Below are 14117 nucleotides of genomic sequence, written 5' to 3' on the forward strand. Positions count from 1 at the left end.
ATAAAAAAAATAAAATAACCTCGCCATCAACGATGATTTTTTTTATTAATCATTTCCTTGTCAGATATATTCATTTCTAAAAGCTGCGTTTTAAATCTTTAAAATCATATAAGGAAAAATTTTAAAGATTAAACATATTCAGTCAAACGGACGGGATATGTTTTCATCGAATGAAACATTTTTATTAAATTATACATTGTGGAGTTGATATACATTTTTACAATATATAAGATTATAATGTATTTAGATGATGGACTTGGTGTACATGATGATGAGGAATTGTGTACTCGAATGGCTATACAGGTTAAACAAGATATAATAAGTAGCGGTTTCGTACCTAAGGCTGAAAAGTCTATGTGGACACCTACTAAAAACCTCACCTTTTATGGCACTAATATTGATACAGATAAAGGAGTTTTTACTATTCCTGACAATCGTATTGATAAGATAATGAATACCATTTCGGACATTGACTTTTGTTTAACCAAAAACGGTAAAGTATTTGTAGCTTTGAAAACTCATATAATATTGCTCACGGTACGTTGTTAGAATCTGAGGTTTCTACTAGTTCCACATGGAAGGAGTTGACTGCCGTGAACAATGTATTTTTGTCGTTGATAAACTTTTTAAGTGGCAGGAAATAAAATGGTTTACCGACAAGCAAAATGTTGTTAGTATTGTTAGTAAAGGGAGCACTAACTCAGTACTGCAAAAGTAAGCTTTAGACATGTATTTTAAAAACACAATGATAATATAGATATTGTATGGATCCCACGTACTGAGAATGAGAGAGCAGATTATCGTAGTCGGATTATTGATTCAGATGATTGTGCAATTTCTGAATTTTTATTTCAGATATTTGAATCCCTTTGGGGCCTCATGAGGTTGATTGGTTTGCCTCTGATGACAATTTTAAATTGAATTTTTTTTTCTCCAGATTTTGGAATGTGTATTCATCAGGCATTGATGCTTTCTTGGTTGACTGGCGAGGGATCAACGGGTTGTTTGCTCCACCTCTTTCTTTGATCCCTCGCGTATTAATGTATATGCGGCAGTGTAAGGCTGTAGGTACTTTAATTTTACCTAACTGGCCCTTTGGCAGTTATAAAGGGCCAGTTATTTGCCAATGCTTTGTCCTTTTGGTGAGGGTTTCATTTCTGAGGTGGCAAATTTTATAGATCTTCCTACTTTCAAAAATGCTTATGTAGCTGGTAAGAAAAAGAAGGCCATATTTGACAATGTTGATTTAACTTTTCGCTTGTTAGCATTAAGGATGGATTTTTCATTCAGTTAGATCATTTTGATGTGAGCATGTATTATAGACCTCTCTTGATCTCTTTATATAGAATGTTATCTTCATAAGTATTATAATCTCTTTGAGATTTTGTGTTGACAGTGGCGAATATTACAGTGATTATATTATATTCGTAGTACTAAGCAGATTGTTATAATTATAAATAATTTTCATAATTAATGTTTCCTTCAATTACAAATATATATTTTGTAGGCATTTGCTGGAGAATTACAGAATTTACCTGTCTCACTAGTTAGTAAAGTGAATTTACTTCCAGAATTAATTTCGGAATCTCGAGAAGTTTCTACTACAAAGAGATATTATCAATGTTTTTTACGGTGGAAGAATTGGGCCACATTGAACGGAATTGAAAACAGTGACATTTTACCAGCTTTTTACGTTGCTATATATTTAGCTTCCTTGACACAGCTGTCGTGCAATACTGTTAGTCCAGTTGTTCACGCATTTTACTCTTTAAAGTAGATACATTCTCTTATTGGCTCATGATGTTCACCGACATATTCGTCTTTAGTAATTAATGTTTTAGAAGGTACGAAAAGTAGTTTGGCTACTCCTACGAATAAAAAAGAACCTATTTCGGTAGAATTGCTGCATAAAATGTATGATGCCATGTTTTCGTTTGGTAATTTGTATAATCAACGTATTATATGTGCGTGTTTCATTGCTTTTGCTGGTTTTTTAAGAGCTTCTGAGTTGCTTAATATTCGAAGAAGTGATATAGTAATTTTAGAATGTTATATGTCAATTTTCATTCAACATAGTAAAACAGATGTATATAGAGATGGTAATTCAGTATTAATTGCCCGTACAAATTCGAATAAGTGTCCAGTAAAAAACGTGGAATTATATTTGCAGTGGGCTGATATTTCTGGCGATTCTGATGTTTATTTTTCGAAATTTGACCAAATGTAAAGATGTCTATGTTTTGCGTAAAGAGAATACAACGTTACATAATCGTATTCGAGGATGCGTGAACTCTTTTTTGAAGCTTTCAAGCCTTTTGTTCATGACATTTAGCGATATGGGTTGAACAGTTTAAGGTCTGGAGGTGCCAGTGTTTGTGCTAATTTAGGTTTACCAGACCGCCTTTTTAAGAGATACGGTAGATGGCTTTCCGAAACGACCAAAGATGGTTACGTTAAGGATTTCTTAGATGATTTGCATAAAATGTTCAAAAATTTAGGGTAATAGATAGATTTATTGCATTAATTTCAAATTCTTATTCAACCAGAAGCACTGGATTCCTCAACTTATTCTTCGTCTAAAGTAGAAACATTGTTTTTTTTAAATAACCAAAGGCCAGTAGTAGCCCATCGCTCATCTGGTGCCCAACTTTACTCTTACACATCAACGCATTCATACTGAATTTAGTATCGATTTGACACACAAGAAATAACTTAATTTGTTTGGCAATACATGTTTATAAATGGCTCTCAAAACTAGGCTGTGATGCGTTACCAACGTTAACACTGATTATTTCTTGAAGTCCTTGTCAGATTTTAGAGGGAACCTTGTTTAACTTTGTCCATCTAGACATATTTAAATGATCGAAATTGCTTTTATAACACGACTTTTTAAGAAACGTTGCCCATCGTGTAATTCTGAATGGGGACAACTTCATTTGACATGAATTTTATATTGCAGGCTCTGCCTGGTAATCACAAAAACCATTTTCAAAAGTTCTGACTTCAATTCTTCTGGCTGTGAAGAAAGGGCTTCAGCATTACTGAGTACAATTGGTTGATCACGTGGATTCTAAAAAAATCCAAAGATCTGAATTTCTTAAATCACCAAAGTCTAAAAACACTAATTACACAATACTTTCAGGGACGTAGCCAGGGTTGGAATTATATGGAAGCCCAGTTTAACTTTTATTAAGAGTTGGAGTATGGCGTTTCCATCAGGGGGAAATATAAAAAGTGGAAATTTGTGTAATCCCATATATGAATTTATATAGTTTAAAGAAAATAATGATTTTTTAAACGGCATCACTGGATCATAGGCTATCTGAGATATACTTGGTAAAATGAAATGATGGATATGATGATTATTCCAAACACTACAATTCAGGAACACTTTGTCATTCAAGACAACTGAAAAAAAAGGGCTAAACAATAACTTACCTGCATACTTGGAAGGAAACGATAGTCTCTTTTGATGATTGAGGAAGAAAAGGGAAGTGCATTGCCAAATAATCTCCATGGACACGAGATTTACTAATGTTAATTCAAATGCATACCAAATTTCATTGACTTACCAGAAATGCTTCCCTTTTAACTGACCTAATTACAAAATAGATATATCATTGACTTACCATTAGTGGTCGTCCCCTTAAACTGATATAATCACAAACTCTATGTATGAGTTTCAGTCCATGTCCAACTTTTTCAATAAATTATTTTGGGGAATATTGATGTTAAAAGTCATAAATGAAAATGAGGTTGACAAATGTCATACCAGATAGAAACCCCCAGAGCACAGGAGAGAGAACATGACCCTGAGTCGCTCACCTGGTAAAAAATTGTCATTTTAATTGATTGATTGTTGGTTGCTTTACGTCTTGTGACAACTATTTCATGCATGTTCATAACGAGTTAATTTTAAGATTTATTTTAATTCCTTATTGGGATCCGTTATGTTTGTTTTTTTGAAGTTCTTATTTAGCAGCATTTTTGTAGATCTTCAATTAATGATAATGTATTCTGTTAACAGTTTCTACCTATCTATTAATTTTTTTTTGTCTTTTTAAGATAGTTGACAAAATCTTAATTCCTATAAGGAATGACGATTTCAACCATATTGACTTTCTTGTAGATTTTATTTTGCTGACCATTTTTGCTCTTTAAAGCTTCTCTATATCTACCATATTTTTGATAAATATGTGTAAAAATCATCACGCAGAGGCAATAACTCCTATATAAATAGCTGGTTAACAATTTAGGCCAGGCAGACTTATTTGAAGATCTTATTGTGCTGAACACTTTTGTTTGCTATTACAATTTCTCTCCATTTTGGTTTCCACAAAAAATACAAAAATGGGTAAAAATCATCTTACAACAACAAAAACTTCTCTACTAGGTCGATTGATTATTTTTACGGTCATGTTGACTTATTTGTACACCTTATTTTGCTGAACATTCTTGCTGTTTACCATTTCTGTCTGTCTATTAAAATCTGCAAAAAATGGGTAAAAATGGTCTTTCAAGGGCAATAACTCTAAATTGGTAGTCTAATTTTACTGATTTGTTTTTATTGTAGATAGAACTTGTCGTGCTTATCCTTTTCAGCATGTCAGTTTTGCTCAAACTGCATTGATTTTTGAAAAAATAGCAAAAATGGACAACACCTATGTTAACTTAATTGCAACAGCGGTCATGTTTTTTTTATGGAAACAATTTATAATCTTAATTTCATAAAAAACATTCAGATTGAGATTGCTTACATTTCAACCAGGAGAATTTGAGCCATGTGAGCTATTGCCATCACTTGATGTCCATTTTTGTCGTCTCTTACTTAGTGTTGTCAGTTGTTATAAACTTTAAAAAAAAAAGTTTATTGCCTCAACTTCTACCATAAAAATATCAAGCTTTGAATAACTAAATAACACCAATGTCATACCAGAACTACACAAAATAATACACTGGCCCTATGTATTCATCTTAACATACAAAGTTTTGATTTGAATTTGCAAACATTCTAACCTTATGAATACTCAATCAGATAATATCCACCCACCCACCCCTCTCCCCACACAGATGCTATTTGTTATAATTTTGAAGAAATTAATGTCTAAAAAATTTAATCCTGGACTATAAGTGGTAAATGCAAAAAATTAAGTCCACCTATCAGTAAAATGAAGAATAAAAATAAATCAAACATTATATTTCTTGTATGATTCAATTTGTTTTCAACTTTGCCATATAAGGGGAGATAACTCAAATAAACTTACTTACCTATTTTGTTTTATAGCAAGAAATTGAATCCCATGACCCGATGTTGATTTTCTGTAAGCATATTATAAGAATTATCTTCTCTAGTTTTCTTCTATCACACACAGTTGGTTTTTCCATTTATAAACTATACAAAATCTTACAATTTGACACAACCTGTAGATCGAGGAAAAAAGCTGTGTTACCCATAATTTTTGTTATATTTAAAAAAAAACAAGCAGTTACAAGCCATGTGTAGATCATATTCCAGTTGTCATTTGCCAAAAATATTAATAGGTGTTCAAAGGAGAACTATGTGATCAAAAATTTGTCTCATTTGCCTTTATTATTTGGACAGGAATGTACAAAGGCATTGTCCTACCTCTGTAACTGATGATAATTGAATTCTATGTTGAAAGTCTAAGACCAATAATACAGGTTTTAATGCAGGTTTAACAGAACATTCACATTATCAGTGGTCCATTTAAATAAGGTCAATTTCAGATAAACCCTGTCAGATGGAAATGTAAACTATAGTACACATTATAGTCATTCTACGCATTCACTATAGTTAGGACCTAATAAAAAAAGTTAGTATTGACCAAACATGAAAATAAGGCCAAGGTCAGATGTACCTCATCGGACAATCATATTCACCTTACAACAAGACATCAAGACTGAGAACAGACCTAATCATGAAACCTAAATGTTGACCAAATTAACAGATTTTTGCTATGACTTTTTCGTATCACAATCGTTCAATGTGATACAAGAAAGGTATCTTCATTTGAAAAATAGATAACAGGCAACAACCATAAGAGAATTGTCCTTCTAACACATAAAAACTGTCAAATTAATGTGATAAAAAAAACTATTCAATTTTTAAATGGCCATTGCACCTTAAAAATGGAGCCAAGACAATGGTAAAATGCCAGATGAAAACCGTACCATAAGGCAACTGCGTACCAGATTATCTAGCTCTTCTAGTCTGGATAATGTAGTTTTAAACAAAGACACCTCCACTCCTATGTTTTGCATGTGAGGGCAAAACAATAAATAAGATCATTTTAGCATTCTCCATCTATCTAAAGTCTTGGCAGCCAAACAGGTAATCAGCAAGTCCAATGAACAATTCTGTAAGGTAATGCCTAAAGGATCATTTGTGTTAAGTCATGTTCAAACTAGCCACAAAGTTTCTTGAACACTTCTGAAAACTTAAAGAATGATGCTGAAAGACACAAAGTGATGAAATATAAATCACCTGTGTAATACCCTCGACTTTGCCTAAACATTCAAATAATCTTCAGTATCTGTCAGCATTGTGTACATTTTTTTCACTTCTAAAGGTTCTCAAATTGAAGAATGGATTTTTGCATTTTAAAAATCTTATTAAGAGATGGGGTATGATTGCCAATGATACAACTATATATTAAGATCAAAGTACAGTTATGTGAACAATTACAGGTCACCGCTTGACCTTCAACATAGAGCAAAATCCCATGCCCAAAGTAAGCTATTAAAGGGCCCGGGATGACAAAATGTGAAATAATTTAAAAGAAAAAAAAACTGACGGCCTGACTTACACTAAAACATGAATTAAAACGAAAAACAATTAAAGCAGACAGCAACAAACAACAACCACAGGATCACAAGCTCATGGTTTGTGACAGGCACAATGCGGTGTTAAACATATAAGTGAGCGCCCAACCCTCCCCTACATTACAACACTCCTCTTGTGCACTAATTACAAGGGCCCATTCTAAAATTTTATAGTGAATAGAAACTTATTCCTAATTGAAAATTGAATAACTTAATCCTTCGTAAATACCATGAAGTATGAAAAAAACCTATTCTACACAAGAAAGGGTGGATATAACTTTCACGTAAACATATTAGATGTAACGAATACAGTTGTTTTGGCCTAAAAAGTTTTTATAGTGCATTGTGTTTCTTTTCAGATGGACTGAAAAAGAATAAAAAATCAACCTTCAGAGATTTCATCAATTCGCTGTTGTCTTGTTTCCGGAAACCGAAAAAAGGAGAAGAAATATAGACTTCTTATTTATTTTTTTGGTCGTTTAAATTATGTATTATATTTGCTAATTAAATTATTATTCTATTATACATCTTTTTGTTTTTTTAATAGAATAATAAAGTATAATGCAAAACCAAACAAGGAACTAAACAAAACCCAAAACATTTATATGAGACCTGGTAAATGTACCGTATGAAATTGTAGAGGACCCATTTTAATTATTTATTATCATGTATCGTATATAAACCTTATCACCTCCTCCAAGTGGATTACATTTGAGGAGGAGGTGGTTTGATCATGAACAAAAAACTTACATTACAACACAACTCTGATAAAATAGGGAAAGTTAATGTGAAATAAAGTAGATTATATCTAAATCAAAAGTACCATAAAATATGATGATATATTTATCAAAAATGGACTTTTGACGAGGTCAATATATTATATATACCATATGGATCTGTTCAGATTATATCGACCGAGGACGAAGTACGAGTGTCAAAATAATCTAACAGGTCCATATATAACGTATTGACTGAGTGAAAGTCCTTAATTTATATATTACATATGTAAATAGTGCATAATGGAAATGGACTTCAATGTTCTTTCTGTGTATTTTGCATTGTATTTTGCAAGATTTTTAATATATCTATATTAAAATAACAAGGTCCAATTTGTTAGCCCGCATGACGTAAAAACGACGAATCAAAGAATTCAACTTTATATATAATTAAAATAGGACAATGGTGTTGTTGACAAATTACACAATTCCAGGTCGTTTTGTTTTCCACATAATTGATATTACTAATAATTAACAAGTTCCGGGTCGAATCCGATACCGATACCAATAGTATAATGTCACATGCAGTTTCCAATTGTGGTTACCTGCTACCTTCTCATCCTTGTTGATTTTTGTAAAAATTGGAAAAAACATGGTTAACTTTAAAAAAACAGCAGGAAAACAATTGTCATATTCCTGACTTGGCACAGACATTTTCCAAAGAAAATGGTGAGTTAAATCTGGGTTTCTAGATAGCCTTTACGCCCACTTGTATGACAGTTGTTTAATGTTCCGTTATATTGCCAAATTGGGTGAGCAATCCATACAGACATAGTTGGTTAACTTGGCCATATCTGGGATCCAGCAGCCAAAACTGTGTAAACACACATCACAGACTTACAACACAACTTAATTTAACGTTCAAACGCACTCACAATTAAATCAAACAAAGACGCCATCAAAAAAGTTATTGTAGTTGATAATACAGTCAGTGTAGTAAAGCATAATTACGGAGCCCCTTAAGTGTCATGTAAATATAAATATTTTCGTCTGCCAGAGATTCAATCTGATGAGCACCAGTTTGAAAAGTCATGCACACGACTTTGAAACTCGTACGCATGATTTGAAACTCGTGTGCACGACTTTCAAACATGTGCTCATAACTTTCAAACTGGTGGGCATGACTTTCAAGCTGGCGCGCAGGACTTATAAAATGGCGCGCAGGACTTTCATAAATGGTGTGCACGACTTTCAAGAACTGGTGCACACGACTTTCAAACTTGTGTGCATGACTTTCAAACTCGTGCTCACGACTTTCAAAAATGATGTGCACGACTTTCAAGAACTGGTGCGCACGACTTTTAAACTCGTGCGCACGACTTTCAAACTTGTGCGCACGACTTTCAAACTGTTGCGCATGACTTTCAAACTGGCGCGATCGACTTTTAAAATGTTGTGCATGACTTTGAAGAACTGATACTTCAAAGTCGTGCGCGCACTAGTTTGAAAGTCGTGAGCACCAGTTTCAACTTTTGAAAAAAAGGACGAGATGTTCTTTCACAAAACTCTGTCTTATAAATTTTTTGCTCAAGCACTGATAAAGTTTAACAAACTCTCAGTAGCAGCAGCAAGCTCCTTGCAATCGTTTGAGTAGAGAAATGTATACTCCATACGCGTATGAAGTTGGTAAATCGGTGCTAAGGTGAGTAAAATTTATAATTTCAAAATTGAAATCACCTCGTTTGTCAAACATACACTCTGCATGGTATTGAGATAAATGCTGTAATTAAATTCGGGAAAAAGCTGTATATGTGGTGTCTGTAATCTCTAATTCATGACTATTAATTGGACCAAATCAGAAAAGTTTGTACTATTAATGGAAAGAACATCTCCATTACATCTGAATGTAAAATTAAATGATGTAGCTTCTTTGTCTTTGATGTAACCCTTACGAAAACGAAAACGTTCACATTAAGATATTTTCAGGGGACCAGACCCCTTTGTGGATGCATTACGCATTTTTTATACAAAGATATTTACTTTTCGACAATTTACGCTCCTGGGGGTATAATTGTTTTGGATGCCTAGTTACATGTAGCTTTGCTTCTTAAATGAAAACAGTTCTAAAATAAGTTTTGATATTTAATTAAATGGTCTTTTTAGAAAAATCTCATTGCAAATTTATTTGCTGTAACTCGTTTAAAGGCTTTTCTGTAACAAAAAAGGACAGTATGCTAGATACACTTACTGGAAATGTGAAGATATGATTGAAGCTTTAAATTTTCTCCTGGACAACATATATGTACGTTTCGGCGATAAAGTGTATCGACTGTAGTACATGTAGGTATTTCTATGGGCACTAATTGCGCTCTTTAATAGAACATTTATTCCTGTATTGCTATGAATCACAGTTTATGGTCAAACTCAGTAAAGACACGTCATTGTTACATTTGGTTGACACATTCCACAATACCTACCGTTATCTTGATGGTATTTTTTCCGGTTAAATAATCCAGAGTTCTCGAAATATACTACCGAAATTTACTTAAAGGAACTTGCTTTAAATAAATCTATCATAAACAGCAATAGTTGTCCTTTTCTAGATTAAGACATTTCGTCAATTTCTAAAGGGAAACTCCATACTAAAATTTACGACAAAAGAGACGATTTTTCATTCCCTATTGTTAATTTTCCTTTTTTAGACGGCGATGTTCCTTTGGCTCCATCATACGGTGTTTATATATCCCAATTCGTTCGTTATGCCCGTGTGTGTAGTGATGTCATAGATTTAACGAACGTAATCAATGCATCACTGGTAAATTATTAAGTCAGGGATTTCGTTACCATAAATCAGAGGCGGATTTAGAGGGCCCCCCCTTTTTGTGGGAAAAATTTGGTTGACTATTTAGGGAATCACTGAAACAAGACTGGAGCGGGCCCCCTCTTATGACAATTTCTGGATCCGCCACTGTAAATTACTTAAAACATTTACTAAATTCTTTCATGACCTCTTTCATAGATACAAAGATTTGCTTAGTAAATTTGCTGTACCTGTAGAAAACTTATTAAAACAGGTATTTCACACCCTAAAGGAGTCAGTTCGGTAAGGGCCATATTTGGCCCCGATTATAAAGTTCAATGTTACAAGATAAAAACTGTTTTAAGTTGACTTAAAGACATGCGAGAAAGTTAAATAGAACTATTTGTGTCAAAGTTTTCTTCTAAAGCTTTGATTTTTACATCCCAAATAGGTCAAGATAAGAGATATTGGCGAAATTTGACAAAATCGACCGGATTTCAACCAAATTTAGGACAAGGAAACATAGAGCGAAGGAGTCGACAAACTAAATATTCAAGTTAGACATGTAAAATGTCTTTACAAACATTATTTTTGTCGACGTATGCGCTCTATGTTTCCTGTCCAATAATCAATGGAAATTTACCTATTTTCATTGATTTTTTCGTTGAAAATCAAAATGAGTACTATTTGTGACGTAATGAATAAAACGCAGGAACGTAAATTTTCAACAAAAAGGCTTATTTCCTATCTAGTCACTGTATTAGCTATGATTCATTGTGATATTGGTCAATTAATCCTAATTTGAAATTTAAGGTAAAAAAGGGGGCCATTTTTGGGCCTTATCGAACCTACTCCTTTTACGGTAATAATATTGTACTAAAAGCGCGGAAATCACTATGTGATCCGTGTAAACTTCTCGAACCTTTAAACAACCTTATAAGTAAAGGTTATCTTATTAATGTTGTAAAGATCTTTGAATATTGTTTACATTGGCACTAACATCGGTTTTGTCATCAACAAATTAAAACATAACTAAATTTGTATTCTTTTAGAATGGTTTTTGGGATGTATAAATACACATCCACGTTTATTTTCTATTTAGAGATTGCTTTATCTATATATAACATGATGCATATTTATTATAAGGATACATCCTAACGGTCCTACTGCCTGTCGATATTTTTATTTTGGCATTGCACAAGTCATGTCTTCTTTGACCGTCCATGGCGTTTAAACACTAAATCCCTGGGATGTGTTTTTATTGATTTTAGTCTCTGATGCATGATTTTTCATTGTTAATTATTTTTGGCTTTTAACTAGCTTTCAGTACTCAAATCGTACTTTCGTGTTAATTTGACCTGTTGACACAATTTGTAATGCATTTCTGTAATCCAATGTTTACTTAATTATTTTGTGTTATATCTCGTCTCACTATTTTTAATATGTACCACCTTTGTATTGGTGTATTTAGTATGACGATAAATGTTCACTTCTGTACTCGTACTCTGAACAACAAGTTTATTGATTTTGTAAAATTTTTTTACTTCCGTACTCCTAACAACAAAATTATTATATTGAAAACCTGTGTACGTTGTTTTATTTAAAGCCATTTTGTCCCAGGTAAGTTTTGCCTTTTGACACTCTTCCTACACCTTTTTTTATTACTACCTGTAACGTCTATGTTATATAGGCACCTACGTTTTAATATTGTATTTATATTGTGTCATAGATCAAACTTATTCGTTCAGTGTATGTTTACTTGTTTTTGTTTAAATGTCTTTCTGATCGAGTTAAGCCATTTCAATTGATGTTTTATAGTGTGTCTTTTTATGTTGTAATGTTACACTACTGTCTCATGTTAGGGTGAAGGTTGACGCCTGTTAAAACGTTTAAACCTGCTGCATTTTTATGCACCTGTCAGGAGCCTGTTGTTTCATTGGTTGTCGTTTGTTGGTGTGGTTCATAGGTGTTTCTCGTTTCTCGTTTTTTATATAGATTAGACCGTTGGTTTTCCTGTTTGAATTGTTTTACACTAGTCATTTTGGGGTCCTTTATAGCTTGCTGTTCTGTGTGAGCCATGGCTCTGTGCTGAAGGCCGTACTTTGACCTATAACTGTTAACTTTTTATACATTGCGACTTGGATGGAGAGTTGTCTCATTGGGACTGATACCACATCTTCTTATTTATACTAAATATGGGTATTTTTTATATTTCACAAAAAAAATATAAAGCACTAATTTACGTTCTTGATAAGTAATTATACACTCTTCAACCAATTACAAGTATATTATTTGGTAAAATAAATGCTGTTTTCTGATCATTAAGTCTGGTCACGCCTTGTCTTTCACGTTTAAAACAATGCGTTGAATGATCTTTCACGATCAATTCTGATTAAAAATCAACAAAAATATACTTTTTCAAAAATAATATGAACTTTGTCAAGTAATTAGTACAATAGTCACATACTTTTATTTTACTGGACTATCTGACACAATAAAGATGAAGTTTCAAATATATCATGATATATTGGAATGTGACCATTATAGATACAAAACGTGTTTTTTTTCTTAATGATTCTCATAGGATTGTGTGTCGCCTTTTGTGTTTTCTTAAAAAGTACTGCATTTTTTCTTAAACTAAACTAAGTGCAAAGTATTATCAGTAAGGCCACACCAATTTGATTTGTAGTTCTTCGGACAAAAGCTCGTTGTCGTTTGTTGATGTATTACATATTTGTTTTTCGTTCATTTTTTTGTACATAAATTAGGCCGTTAGTTTTCTCGTTTGAATTGTTTTACATTTGTCATTTCGGGGCCTTTTATAGCTGACTATGCGGTATAGGCTTTGCTCATTGTTGAAGGCCATACGGTAACCTATAGTTGTTAATTTCTGTGTCATTTGGTCTCTTGTGGAGAGTTGTCTCATTGGTAATCATACATCATCTTCTTTTTTATATTTTTCTGCGTGAATTTTCATTAAAATTCACACATGTGTATATATTAAGGAAGCATAGCAGATGCAGTGTAACAAGAGGAATTATGTTAGTTAGGTAAATGACATACTAGTATGTTGAATAAAATTTAAATATGTGTATGTATCCAAAAAAATGCCCCTGAAAAATATTAAATATTTTTTGATATAGTTGTTTTCATTATATCTATATATGGTAATGATTGTTTATTGGCTGCTTGATATCCACTTGGAACTATTTATCCATACTAAGGATCAACATAATGAGTGAGGTTTATATTTCAACAACATCATGAGTAAGATAGTTATATAGCTATGCATGTGGATCTCAATGTATTAAAATATTCCCTTAAAATACCTGTCACCACATTCACATGCAATAATCTGATTGCAAAATACTCTTTCATTTTGCTCCTAAAAGCTGCAATGCATTTTAAACTCTTTAGCTTGACTAGAATTGGTTGAACCAATTACACATCCCTAATTATTATGAGCATGCCAATCACAATACCACCACTTTGGTCTTGAACGTTGGAACTCCTAAATTTTCCCTTACAAAAGAGTTCTGCTTGCATGCCAATAGACTAACAAGGGGATATGGGAATCATCAAAATAAGATAAATCTGTGATTTTTTTCAAAATTCATGGGAATATAATATTTATTTCATCCAAGATTGATAGGTCTATAAAACAACCAACATTATAGATAAATTTGTACAAAACAGCAGCCGGTGTTTCAAAATTCCACCTAGCAAATCTGAACAATATAAACAGTCATTCTTTGTAA

This window comes from Mytilus californianus, unplaced genomic scaffold (assembly GCF_021869535.1).
Source record: "Mytilus californianus isolate M0D057914Y unplaced genomic scaffold, xbMytCali1.0.p SCAF_1, whole genome shotgun sequence".
NCBI lineage: Eukaryota > Metazoa > Mollusca > Bivalvia > Mytilida > Mytilidae > Mytilus > Mytilus californianus.